The following is a 13046-nucleotide window of genomic DNA, read 5'->3' as shown; positions in this document are numbered from 1 at the left end:
TCCATTGCCAAGTCACCTTTCGTAGTTTTGTGCTGAGGTAACACAATATTCAACGTTTGTGTTGGCCGATCAGTGTTTTAGCAAATAAATGCTCTTTGTGTCTGCCACACACAAAAATTATATTTGACATAGCTCAGAGCACTGATACACAGTATATTCAAGTCCTAATGTTTTTGTAAGTCCACAGTTTTGTTTAACGTATTTTGTGCACTTCCTTTTGATTGATTGAAGTGCTTTAAAATAAAGTCAAACGCGCCCGGTGTAAATAAAACTTTTATTACAGTCGCGAAAGACGGAATATTTATCAATATTACATACGACACCAATCTGGTACTTAAATGAGATATTGTTATACAGTGAATTTTACATGAAATTTAGGTATCTTGTCCACATTTCATTATCAACATTGTGGCAACTACAATCGAACGTACGGAAAGTATACGCTATGAACTTTACCTCTGCAAACTCTTCAAAATTTCGTGCAATGGTTTACTACATTTAATGCTGCAATATAACTGCGTTGAAAATCGAAACAAAATTGAGTCATTTATGGGGGGAAGGTATCAGTCAAGAAGATGTGTCAAAATCAAATTTTAGGACCAAATAGTTTTTGTGAAATCGAATGATTAGTGTGTCAAAGCAGTCGGAACACTATGTGTCTGCACAGGCGAGCAGTGCATTGGTTACAAAATCGCGCACGGCGCGGAATGCGGGGAGCACGTCTCTGTAGCAGCGAAAGGTTTAATGCGGCCGTGGTGGCTTTACTTCATAAACTGCGCGCTCCCCCCTAAACGTAAGTTTGCGAACTACACTACTACGGCGCTGCTTCTCTTGGCGCGTGCCACTGGCAACGCTGCAATCTTCCGCGTCTGGGCGGGCATGCGCGAGCCGCCAAGATAAATGAATTGAACTATAGGAAGTGAAAGCGCTGGGTATCTTTAGGGACGAAGGAGGTTTTATGGCCAACGCCACAGGGATTAGCAGCAGTCGTTAAACAGCCGAGAGGCGACAAGAAAACAAAATCCCCATACAGAGCTAGAATACTGTTAACAACAGTATTGAAATCAAGATAAATGGAATAAAAGTAGAATGTACAAACTATTATTGGCTCTAACGATGAGAAACAACAATAATATGGTAAAAAACTGTTCAATAAAAATGGGGTAAGACTAACAAGTGAACGTTCCCAAGTGTAAATAAACGATGTTGATGAAATCTGGGAATATAGCTTTGTTTCTACCCAGTTCCACTATTAAGAAGTAGAACGCAGCCCATAATGTAATCTAGATTTAGAGGGAATATCTTCTAAATGATGATATAATGTTTTTCGTGTAAAAGTTGACTTGTAATTAACGTTCTGGAAAATTATGTACAGCTATTGTAAAAATCCGAAATTCTGCAAACTATTGCATCACAATTAATAATTTTGAAAAATTATAACTTTTGTGACAACATAATTTCGAGAAACTTTTCAACCAGGGAGATCCACGCGTAATGAAGCTGTGCGGCTAGGCTGGTTAAAAAGTCGCGTTGCGTAGCGTAATTGTATGACCACTGTCTTTCGTCGTACTGTGCACTAAAAGAAGTTCCACCTACGTCAGTACGGCATCTGGTCACCAGTCCGATTCTCTGCATACGTTGATACTGTTCAGACGATGTTAAAAGCAGCGTTGACGAAAAACATCGTCAGTACTTACGTTTGCAAAGTCCGCCTAAACTCTGGTAGGGAGATCCTGTAATATTTTATAACGATTTTCAGGTGGAGGGCGATTGCTTCGGTCTTTTACTAAAAGTGTCAAAATTCGGCAACAAGTTCTTTATTTCTTTAGGTTCAAATTTAAAGAATTAGCCATCAGCCCGTATTTATTTAAATGGCTAATATAAATTTCCTCAGCTCACAGTTCATACAACCCAGTACACACGCAAAACAGCCAGAAATGTACATATGTCCGACCCGAATTATTACGTGATCTACAATCGATGCTTTGCTACAATATATGAGTTTCACATTCAGTCTTTTTTTTTCAGTGGATTTGTAATAAAAAAAACTGCCAACTATTCCATAGATGAATATGAAACATGGCACGCGGAATTCTACAGAGGCCGAAAGTTCACATGCGTGTATCTCCCCAACTAAACACTTCACAAAGCTCAAATTTTCACAATCTGTGTGTAAATGAAACTGCTTTGACGGCAATACCATCCGGACGCGAAATAGCAGTAACTTCTTCATTTTACTCATAACATAGACGGACACGTCCTACCTGACCTCTACGTCCAATAGCTAGCCAACGAGTGACTCCCTGCCGTTCCTTCCAGGGCCTGTAACTGTTTGACAGAGCGCGGGAAACGCTTAACTCTGATTGGTTGTTCAAAATGACCAGCCAATCAAAACAGTCCTTCGAGTTCTTTCTCCCGCCAAAACTGTCCAATGCCAATCAATATTCACATATGCATTTACGTCACTTGATCATGCAAATCTGAATAAAATGTTTAACAAAACCAAGCAGAAAGAAAACTAACCTTGAAGTAACTTTAGAAAATCATTACTCTGCAAATGGCTATTCTGGCTGCGTTCTCACAAAAACAAGTACTGTACTCTTGGACATACATCATCAGCAAGGTAGGGAAATTACAGCTTTCATTGCAACTGCTTGCTTCACACTTTCCCATGACATAGTTACGTAAAGTTTAACATCAGATAATATTGAATCTTTACGTGTGTCCCACATATACACTCTTACTCACTCTCATTTATTCACACAGCAAAACAAATTGTTATTAAATAAATATTAACCCTTTCTGAATTGTATGTTACTAAAATGAAAAATAGTAAACGTTTTTAATTATAAAAAATCTAAATAAATTGCTCTGCCATTTAGTGAACTTCAGTAATAATTCCAAATGATACTAAGAGACAAACTGCTGTGAATCCTAACTGACTTTAATCCTATAAGTGTCGGTTTTTGGTGTTTTAGGTAATTTTCTCTAAGTCTGAAAGTATCTCAGCTAGATAGCTGAGATTTTAACACAAGCTTTCTTTCAATAACAAAGGGCTTTATATTGACTTTTAACAAAACTGAATAATATTTAATGCTGTTTATTTAGATTCTTAGGGATGAATAATCTGTCGCTCGAAATAACACAGGTTGCGCTTCCCACGGCTAGGCTAGCGACAGGTGCGAGTGAGTCACGCTAAGACTCCAAAGCTACGAGCCCGTACTCCAAAGTAGCTTACTGCAATAAAATGCTATTCCGTATTGACTCGCGACGTTACAGGTGGTTTCTAAAATCCCATTTTTGGAGGATAAGCTGTCACTATAAGCTGCAGGGTAATTAAATATAATTTTTTAAATTGTTATTTTACGTTTCACATTTATGTCCTTCTTTGCTTTTATTTTACCGTTTCACATACATATATTTTGTTAATTGATAACAATCAGTAACTGATTATTATGATGTAAAATCATTACATTAGTGATAATCTGTGAACAAATTCTTAAAGCATAGCATTTTTTTACATCTAACACATAAAATGAACGAATTTTCTTCACAAAATGTACACGACAAACACAATCTAAATAAAGTTCAGCAGGATTTTAAGCTGTGAAGGTCACCCTCTAAATATCCCGATAAGCCTTACGAGCCAAAGGGAAAAACGTGAACAATTACAGCCGCATGATGGCACCCAAAATTCTGCGTGCGTTACCTGCAGATATTGCTCAACACTGGTTTATGTATGCTACAAGACTATAGAACGCAGAAAGGCACGTCAGGTAGCTAATGGAATTTTACGATTGTTAAGTGGTAGTAAGATTAACGAATGTAGCAACAAAACCAAAGTAGCTCGTTCTAGACGAAAGGAGTCCTTTATTCGAATCGTTGCAACGCAGGTAAACGTAGCACATCGTTACAATGAAAATTTTCTAAAAACGTTCAGTTTTGTGAGATGTGTCATTCCCAAATATTTCTTTGCATTTAGAACCAGCAGGGCGAAACGATCAGTACGCAGGATACTATAAATTATGTATCCTACCTTCCTCATCAGGCTCTGAGGAAAGAAAGACTGAGATTTACAAAACGTAGAATTATTTGATGCTTCAACTCGGAAAAACAGTTCACCATCACTCAGTGACATTTTGAGACTCAGGCTCCAATCTGTTGTGTGAAATATTGTCATCATGAATTTGCTTCAGGATGTTCCAGAAGATAATCATTGGAGATGGCACCTAGGTATATTTACAACTGACGTAGAACGAAAAGGATGGAGATACAACGAGATTCCCCCGGTTTCATGTCGAGAAAAAAGATGCAATTTGGCAAACTATGATGACGTCATCATTCACAGGTTTAATATACGTTTACAGTTTGGCCTGACATACACCAAGTTTCTCTTTTGCGCAACTTTGCGTGATTTGGCTACAGGACTTAGGGGCACATACCCTACTGCAGCAGAACTTCTGCTTGAAAGTACTTCCGGGGACGACTTTGCCGCCTGTTGCGAGGGCGACAATAATTTGATATTCTTACAAAAGCAGCTGACAAGTCTGCTGAAACAGAAAAAACTTCCAGTGAAAAAATGGGATAGTATTTATAATATACTAGAGGTTATATGGAAAACGGATCAGCGAAGAGTTGAAGAACACACAGCAGTGTTAGGCATTGATTGGGACACGGAATAATTTTTCTATGATGACCGTCCCGTAACCGATAAGCTGCAGTATGAGTCTGCCAATTAAACGAAAGTTACTGCACGTGACTGCGAAATTCTATGATTCTCTTGGTATCTTGTCATCAACGTCCATTGCAGAAAAAAATTCTTTTCCAGGGTATGTGATGCCTTGGGGAGGGTTCATGGGGCAGCGCTGTACATCAGAATCTCCAAGACTAAAAACACATTTTTTGTTTTGATCGTAAGTAAAAGCAGTGTACCTTTAATAAAATGGTGACGCTTCCGCGCCTTCACTAAGTATACGCCTTCCTGGGTTCGCGACTTCTGAGATTTTTTCACCAGTTCTCCGTAATTGACATCGCAAACGCCAGAATGTGGAGCGATCCTATGGTGACTCTGGACTAGATACGGAGACACCGAAATTGTCACAATACGTTTGTCCGTAGAGTAATGGATACCTAAGAGAGTTTGACGCCATTGTAGTGGCGACATTGTCCCATCACATATGATCCTGCAGATCTGGTATTAAGTGGAACATCAATGGGAAAATTCCGGTCTTCTGTACTATGATGAAATGGACCTCCGTGTTAAAGTCAGCCACTTCACACGTGGTCTCTGGAAAAAATCTCTGACGATTCCCTTCCAGAGATGCGAAAGATATCGAACATTGTTTCATTATTAATACTTTGGTGTGTTCCATTGACGCGTCAAAATATAGAGCTTACTGGAAACATTACGCATAACTGCATGGATTATTGCTTTTGATCTATAATGTTCGACGCTCAGGAAATGTTAAGAGCAAATTCACTTTCCAAGAGCTAGAATCAGGAAAACGCAGTTGGATGCGGATGGTCCAGCATCATAGCTTCCCTGCCAAATACCCAACTTCCAACGGAATATGAAATTTAATGTTACAACAAGTTCCTTCGTAACGAACTTGTACGACTTGGAAGACGAGTTCACTTTGCAGAGTCTAAGATACAAGAGAAGCACCCACTACTCATAGAGTATACCCACCCATTCACAAAACTACTCATTCGACAGAGGCATGTACATTCACACCAACTAGGAACTGCTATAGTGCTGTCTGAAATACGTAAGGACTTTTGAATCTTGAAGGTAAGAGAAGCGGTAAAAATGATGATACATACGTGTCTCCTTGGAAACTAAACAGAAGTGTCCGCGTATCTGAGGTAGAAGGTCCTCTACCACCTGGCTGTATTGAAATCACCAAGCCGTTTTCTGTAACAGGCGTAGTTTTCGTAGGTCCACTTTTCGTCAAGCTTGATAACTTGTTTCGGTGCTACAACCTTCTTTTCAGATTTGCTATAGCAACAGCTCTCCAATTAGAACTAATGTTAAATATGAAAACAAGCAAATATATGGTGCCGTTCCCATATTTCCGGCGAGAAGGGGACTGCCAGGGACTATATTTTGTGTCGCGCACAGAACTAAAATACCTCACTCACCTCTTCGAGAACACGAAGACCTATCAGTACTTGACTCACAAAGGTGTTTCTTTGAAGCTTATTGTACTACTTGCGGCTTGGTGGTGAGCGTATGGTACGAACTGAGAAACACTATCTGAGAAGGATTTTGGAAAACGATAATAGAGGAAGAAACATTTAGGACTTTATTGGTAGAAATACATTGAAGATCCAGAGAAACTGGTGCAGCTGCCTAATTTCGTGTAGAGGCACTGCGCGCACGCAGAAGTGCCGCAACACGACGTGGCAGGGACTCGACTATTGTCTGAACTATTGCCGGAGGGAACTGACACCATCAATTTTATAGGGAAGTCCATAAATCCGTAAGAGTACGATGGGATGGAGATCTCTTCTACACGGTGCGTTACAAGGCATACCAGATATTCTCAATAATGTTCATGTCTGGGGAGTTTGGTGGCCAGCGGAAGTGTTTAAACTCAGAAGAGTGTTCCTGGTGCCACTCTGTAGCAGTTCTAGACAAGTGGGTTGTCGTATGGTCCTGTTGGAATTGCCCACGTCCGTCGGAAAGCACAGTGGATATGAATGGATGCAAGTGATCAGACAGGGTGCCTACGTACGTGTCACCTGTCAGAGTCATATCTAGACGTATCAAGGGTCAGATACCACTCCAACTGCGCACACCCCAGACCATTACAGAGCGTCCACCAGATTGAACAGTCCCCTGCTGACATGCAGGGTCCAAGGATTCATGAGGTTTTCTCCTCACCAATGCACGTCCATCCTCTCGATACAATTTGAAACGAGTGTCGTCCGACCAGGCAACATATATCCAGTCATCAACAGCCCAATGTCGGTGTTGAGGGGTCCACGCGAGGCGTAAAACTTTGTGCCGTGTAGTCATCAAGGGTGCACGAGTGTGCCTTTGGCTCCAAAGGCTCGTATCGATGATGTTTTGTTGAATGGTTCGCACACTGACTGACACTTGTTGATAGCCCAGCACTGAAATCTTCAGCAATTTGCGGAAGGATTGCACTCCTGTCACTTTGAACGATTCTCTTCAGTCGTTATTAGTCATGTTATGGAGGATCTTTCTCTGGCCGCACCGCTGCCAGAGATTTTATATTTCACTCGTTTCCTGATATTCACGGTACACTCATGAAATGGTCGCACACGAAAATTCACATTTCATCGCTACCTGTCCGACCGCTTGTGCACCGACTGCAACACCACGTTCAAACTGACTTAAGTCTTATAACGTGCCATTGCAACAGCAATAACCTATCTAACAACTGTGCCAGACACGTTTTGTCCTATACAGTCGTTGCCGACCATATGGCCGCATTCCGCCTGTTAACATATCTCTGTATTTGAATACGCGTGCCTGTACCAGTTTCTTTGGCGCTTCAGTGTAGATGCCGCCATCAGCTCGCGATCGACCACACAGTGCGACTGGGAAATATTGACACAAAGCCATTTTTTACTGGGGAACGGTTGACTTCATTAGCCACTGTTCTTGAATCTCGTATACAAAATAATCTTGGAAGAGATGCGAAACTAACAGAAAAACTGCAAAATAACTTCTTGAAGAGATGGAAGAAACATTATATCCTCGAGTTGAGGAAAGTTTATGAATACCACCGCCCTCACAGCAAATCTCAGAAATACCGAGTTGGCGATATTGTACTCTTTAGCTGACAGTTGAAGCATATGTGGAAGAGAACCCACACTATTGAAAGAAGTCCAGGGAAATGTGGAATAGGGCGGACCTTAATCTTTCAAACTTTTGTCGGCCGGTGCAGACGGTCACCCATCTTGAGAGTGACTAGGTTGGGGAGGCTGTTGATGACTGAATAAGTTCTCTGTTTGTTATTTATCTGTGTATTATGCATATCTCTGAATGGGGACGAAAATAAATCACTAAACACTACACGTGGTCACCTGTCAGTTAATACGTGAAGTATAATAAAAAGTGTTAGTATTTTCCCCTGCCAATAACTTCTCTAGATTGAAAATATCTGGTCACGAGTCGACGAGCGACTAAGTACGCCACCAGTTGACAGCTGGGATGATCGATGGTCTCTGGCACTGAGTTGAGGTAGCACGGGATGAGGTACCAATATCTCCCATCCAGGCACATTTAAGCTCTACGTGGAATAGTGTTATAAATATTATTGCTGACTGAGATGGGAGCTCTGTATAGATCGTACTCTGTATACCCCCTGATCACCAGCAAATTTAGTCGTGTTTTCTTGCTGCTCTTGCGTTTATGCAAAGTAAGTACAACTTAGTTATTTACTGATCTTCCTGTGGTTGCAATTTGGATGGACAGCTGTGAATTTCTTTCGGGTAGTGGATTGGCCATTATCAAATTTAAAGATTGTCTGTTTTATTTTCTGTAAAGTTTCTAGTATGATAAAAAAATATTATTTTTCTTACGTTAAATATATTTCAATTCTATCAATTTAAATCTGTATTTCATACTAGAATGTCGTGTTTCCAGTCTGGCACTGCTTTGCCACGGGAGCCACGAAAGCGGTCGAAGACGTCCGTCTTCTGGTCGGCTCCTGATCGTTGTCAGAAGGAGGCTAGTTTCTGGTTACGCAAAGACTTCTATTATTTGGAAAAGAACAACCCGGATTTCTTTACGTAATCAGTATGAATTTTATTATTACCTAAGGGACCTTTCACAATGAACAGTAAAAAAAAAATTGCATTTACAAATGAAATCATTAATAAATGGGGGAGCTATGAATTCTATATAGAAGACAAGGAGCGGCCTTCTGTCTACGACCAGGATGCCGCAGTATTCTCTGCTGCAGTAAAGGCTGTTTGACATTTATAAAAATAATATGGCATGGAGGATAAAAAAGTATAAAGGAAAAGAACAGAATAAGAAGTCTGGTAAACACTAAATATATTCAAACAATTCTCACTAGCAAAATTAGGGCTTATTTATAAACAATACAACTTACATAATTACTTTTCTAACAGTATGGTGCGATCAGATTTCAGCCTGTCCTGTGCTGTCTCCTTGGTTCACGTTTTTTTTGTCACAAATTATAGTCACTACTTTTTTCCTTTCGTTGAAGACAATTCTTGCACTGTTCAACACCTCCGATAACAATAACTTGCTGATTTACAGTTTCGAACATGAATTACCTTAATTTTATTAATTAATAATGTTGTCTGCACGCTAGCAAGACCGCTCACTTTTTTAACTTAAAGTCGACCTCCTTTACGTTTTCACATAACAAGCAGAAGCACATTAAAATCTGAAGATCTACAAACGTTTTTTACTGTCATCTTTTATTTAGATCGAAGCGGAACGACAGTTCAGCTTCTGTTAAAATGTTTCTTTGACTGCGCAATCGATGTATTAGCGTCCGCGCTAGATGCGCATCTTTACAGTTATGTAAATTATACAAAACAAATGTCTTTCAAAGGGTACTCAAAGCTTTCGTAGGACGGAAATACCAATAATATTACATCGCTTCCCGCGTGAGGAGTAATGAGTCTGAAAGATCGTTACGACTCACGCGCAGTCGTAATATTATTGGATTCACGTACTTAGTGAATGAAGTAGTTAAGGATCTCTCCTTGTAGGGAGCAAAACAAACATAACATAAGGCACATAGAATTATATACGTTTCACACTAAGTCGTCAAAGCTACTCACAGTTGCTTGATCATTAACAAACTTGGTTGTGGCATGATGCCATCATAAGTGTTCAAGGATTCCTTTTTTTTCGTGTTCACAAGAATTACTCTCATTCAGTCAATTGAAACATTGAAATACTAACATAGATACAAGTACAAATTAAATACACATACAGATACATATATACATAAATATTGACAAGAAGAAAAAAAATTCGATTACAATATTGGTGCATTTCCACCAATTTTGAACAGAACATAAAAATTTATCAGTCTTTCTCGTAGCGACATCACTCTTCACTTTGTAGTTGGAAGTATTCCCATGAACTCGGGTGATTTTCACAGTGGAATTCTTTCATCGCCTTTCACTTTTCACTGCACTACAACTGGGGATCACCTTTTCACATTCTGGTGGAAAAACACTGGGAATTTCACTATGTGAAAGGGGGAAGTGATATTTCTTGACTCGACGATCCATCGGGTCATGTCGGGAATCAGGAAAGTTGATGACTGGTTCAATGACGAATGAGTCAGTTTGGTGGCTGTCTTAATCTCATTCCAATTCATGTTTCAGCACATGAAAATATAGAAAAAAAATCTGTATTAGGACTTGCTCATTAACTAGCATCTTAATCTAAGGGAATATAGAGTAAGAATTTAAGACAATAAAAATTGCTACATAGATTATGTACATATACATTATATATTATTCATATTTTGTGTCTAGGTTTTACATTCTTTCGTTAGCAAATATTAGCAAAACACGTTTCGTCTTGTACAGGTCTTTCTTAAGCAATGTATTTAGCAATATTGCCGTAGCAATTTTCATAGTTAAGGAAAAGTCATCATTAGTGTCCTTTTAATGTAAATATAATAAAATCGTGCGTAGTTTATCAACGTTTTATTATTTTTATGTCAATTTTCATCTCAAATCTTGAGCACGCTCGCGCCCGTTACGGAGAGGAATGCTTATTGTTGAGTGCGGGCCGGCGAGCAGTCATTGAATGTTGCCAGAGTGCTTCACAGTCACGTGGTAACGAACCGGCGGTTTGACAGCGTTGGCAGTCCGCGTCCTGCACGAGGCAGGTAGTTCAGTGGCTACCAACCCTTCTTTTGTTTAAGTTTGTGCATTTTGTTGAATCGTGGGTACTGGAGCAGCCCGTCAAGGCGACCTGGTCAACCTGGACGGTAAATTGACTGCACCAGCGACGAAGAACAGTCATCGATGAAAATGACTACTGTCACCTATTGCAGTGAGTACAATAGCTTGTCTATCCTTTGACTGATAGTCACTGTATCGTCGTTACAACGTGAGAATACTTGTAATGCTACTTCACACGCGGAACATCACTCGTGTCCATAAGTTTATTACAGTTTTGATTCACACAAGAGATAACTAGTTTTTCGTGTCCATACATGTGTCAAATTACTATTTTACACGTGTCCATCATTTTGTCACTGAGTCACACGCAGCAATCCATACGTGTCCATATAGGTGTCTCTATACCACGGAGTAGCACAGGTAATGCTAAAATTACTTATCATGAAAGGATCATTTACAAAATATACATAGTTTTTTTTATTACTGTCCAAGACCTAACGAAAAACGTGTTTGCTATTCTGAATGGTGCTTCTGAAGCACGTTAGATTTTATATATATTTTAAATCTGATTCTTTTCCTTTTCTTTTTGTTCTATAACAGCCTTTTTTTTTATTTCTTCGGTTACATCAATAATCAGTAAAATATACCCACTTTGGCGTGCCGAACAGTTCACGTTCAAAACTTCATCTAACAGAAATCGGGAAAATTATTCCTATTTCCTAGGATGCTTTTGCTCACAGCAAATCAGATTTACATCACGTTTCGATAAGTAACTGCAGATACGCATTAACCAACGAGCCACGATCGTCAATACACACAACATACACACGTCAAGTCTTTTGAACCAATTTCCAAATTTCTTCCCCTACCGGGTAGGGTAGAAAGGTAAGAATGCTAAAGAAGAAAACTACAATAGGATAGTGCAAGGAAATGAAAGATACGAAGATAAATAATAGGTGAAATAATCAGTTGAGCAAATTCATTCTTCGGCTCCACCGTTTTTAGTGTCATCCACGTGGCGTAACTTGACTTCAGTATTAAAATATCGCACAAATCCGCTTCCAAAGCAACTTCAAATATATTTCAAAATAGCGGCATGCTGACATGGCAGAAGAATATAAGCAGACTATCTCAGTCCTCACCTAGGTGTCTTAATATCGAAGGTTTCTGTATAATACTCGTGACATAGGAATAGTCTCTCTAAGTTTCTCCAATGCAGGACCTAATTATCATTATAAATGCATATTTCTTAACTGGTTGACTCATAGTAATAAATAAATTAAAGTTTCTCTCCAGTTGCGAGTACCATTATTCATTTCTTTGTACACTATATGTTGCTGCTTATACTCAGTGTAATCTACAGATTACAATGTATCAGTTTTGCATCGTACATGATTCTAGCGATTTAAAATATCAATCCTTTGAAAGCTTAACTTAGGACATTCTGGTCTGAATGAGGGATTTAAAGAAAACCTTTACTACTTGGTAAAAAGGAGATTTGCCATAACTTAAAACTAAAGCAGCAGATGGCACTTTGGCACATCCCTTACTCAATTCAACGACTGCAGTCTTCTCGTGCTCAAGAAACTTAAAACTACCTTAAAACTAAAGCAAATCTTATTTTCCAAATCCGTAGAGTACCTTCTTCAATCACTTTATATCTTTCAAGCTCCATCATTACTTTGTGTCCACCTCACTCAAGTGATTACATCACCTGCAGAATACATGTACACGCTGTTGATTCACATACTTTCTAAACAGATCACACTCTTGTTTCAAGTTGCAGCTTAACATAATAAATGATTTTTTTAATGTTTTTCATGGTACTTCTTTAGGTCTACATGGTGGTAAAGTCCTTTTATTCGTCCACTAACTGGATCTGCCAACACGTAACAACCAATATGTGGCTTCCTGACTATAACAAACGGTCCTTCGTTTAGATGTTGCCACTTAACGATTTTTACGTAAGATGAGAGATGGTTTGAAGTGTGTTCTCAGAAGAACACGCTCGTTCAGGCGATACGACAGAACTTTATTGACATGCTTGTCAAATGCCCTTTTTCTTAAATTGGCATGAGTTGTGAGAGAGATCAGGGCTTGTCTTAACTTATTATCTAGGTTGACTTCTGGACCTTCTATCTTGGGGATGGGATCAGTCCATTCATTGC

The sequence above is a fragment of the Schistocerca cancellata genome, chromosome 1, assembly GCF_023864275.1.
Source record: "Schistocerca cancellata isolate TAMUIC-IGC-003103 chromosome 1, iqSchCanc2.1, whole genome shotgun sequence".
NCBI lineage: Eukaryota > Metazoa > Arthropoda > Insecta > Orthoptera > Acrididae > Schistocerca > Schistocerca cancellata.
This window is presented reverse-complemented; position numbering follows the sequence as displayed.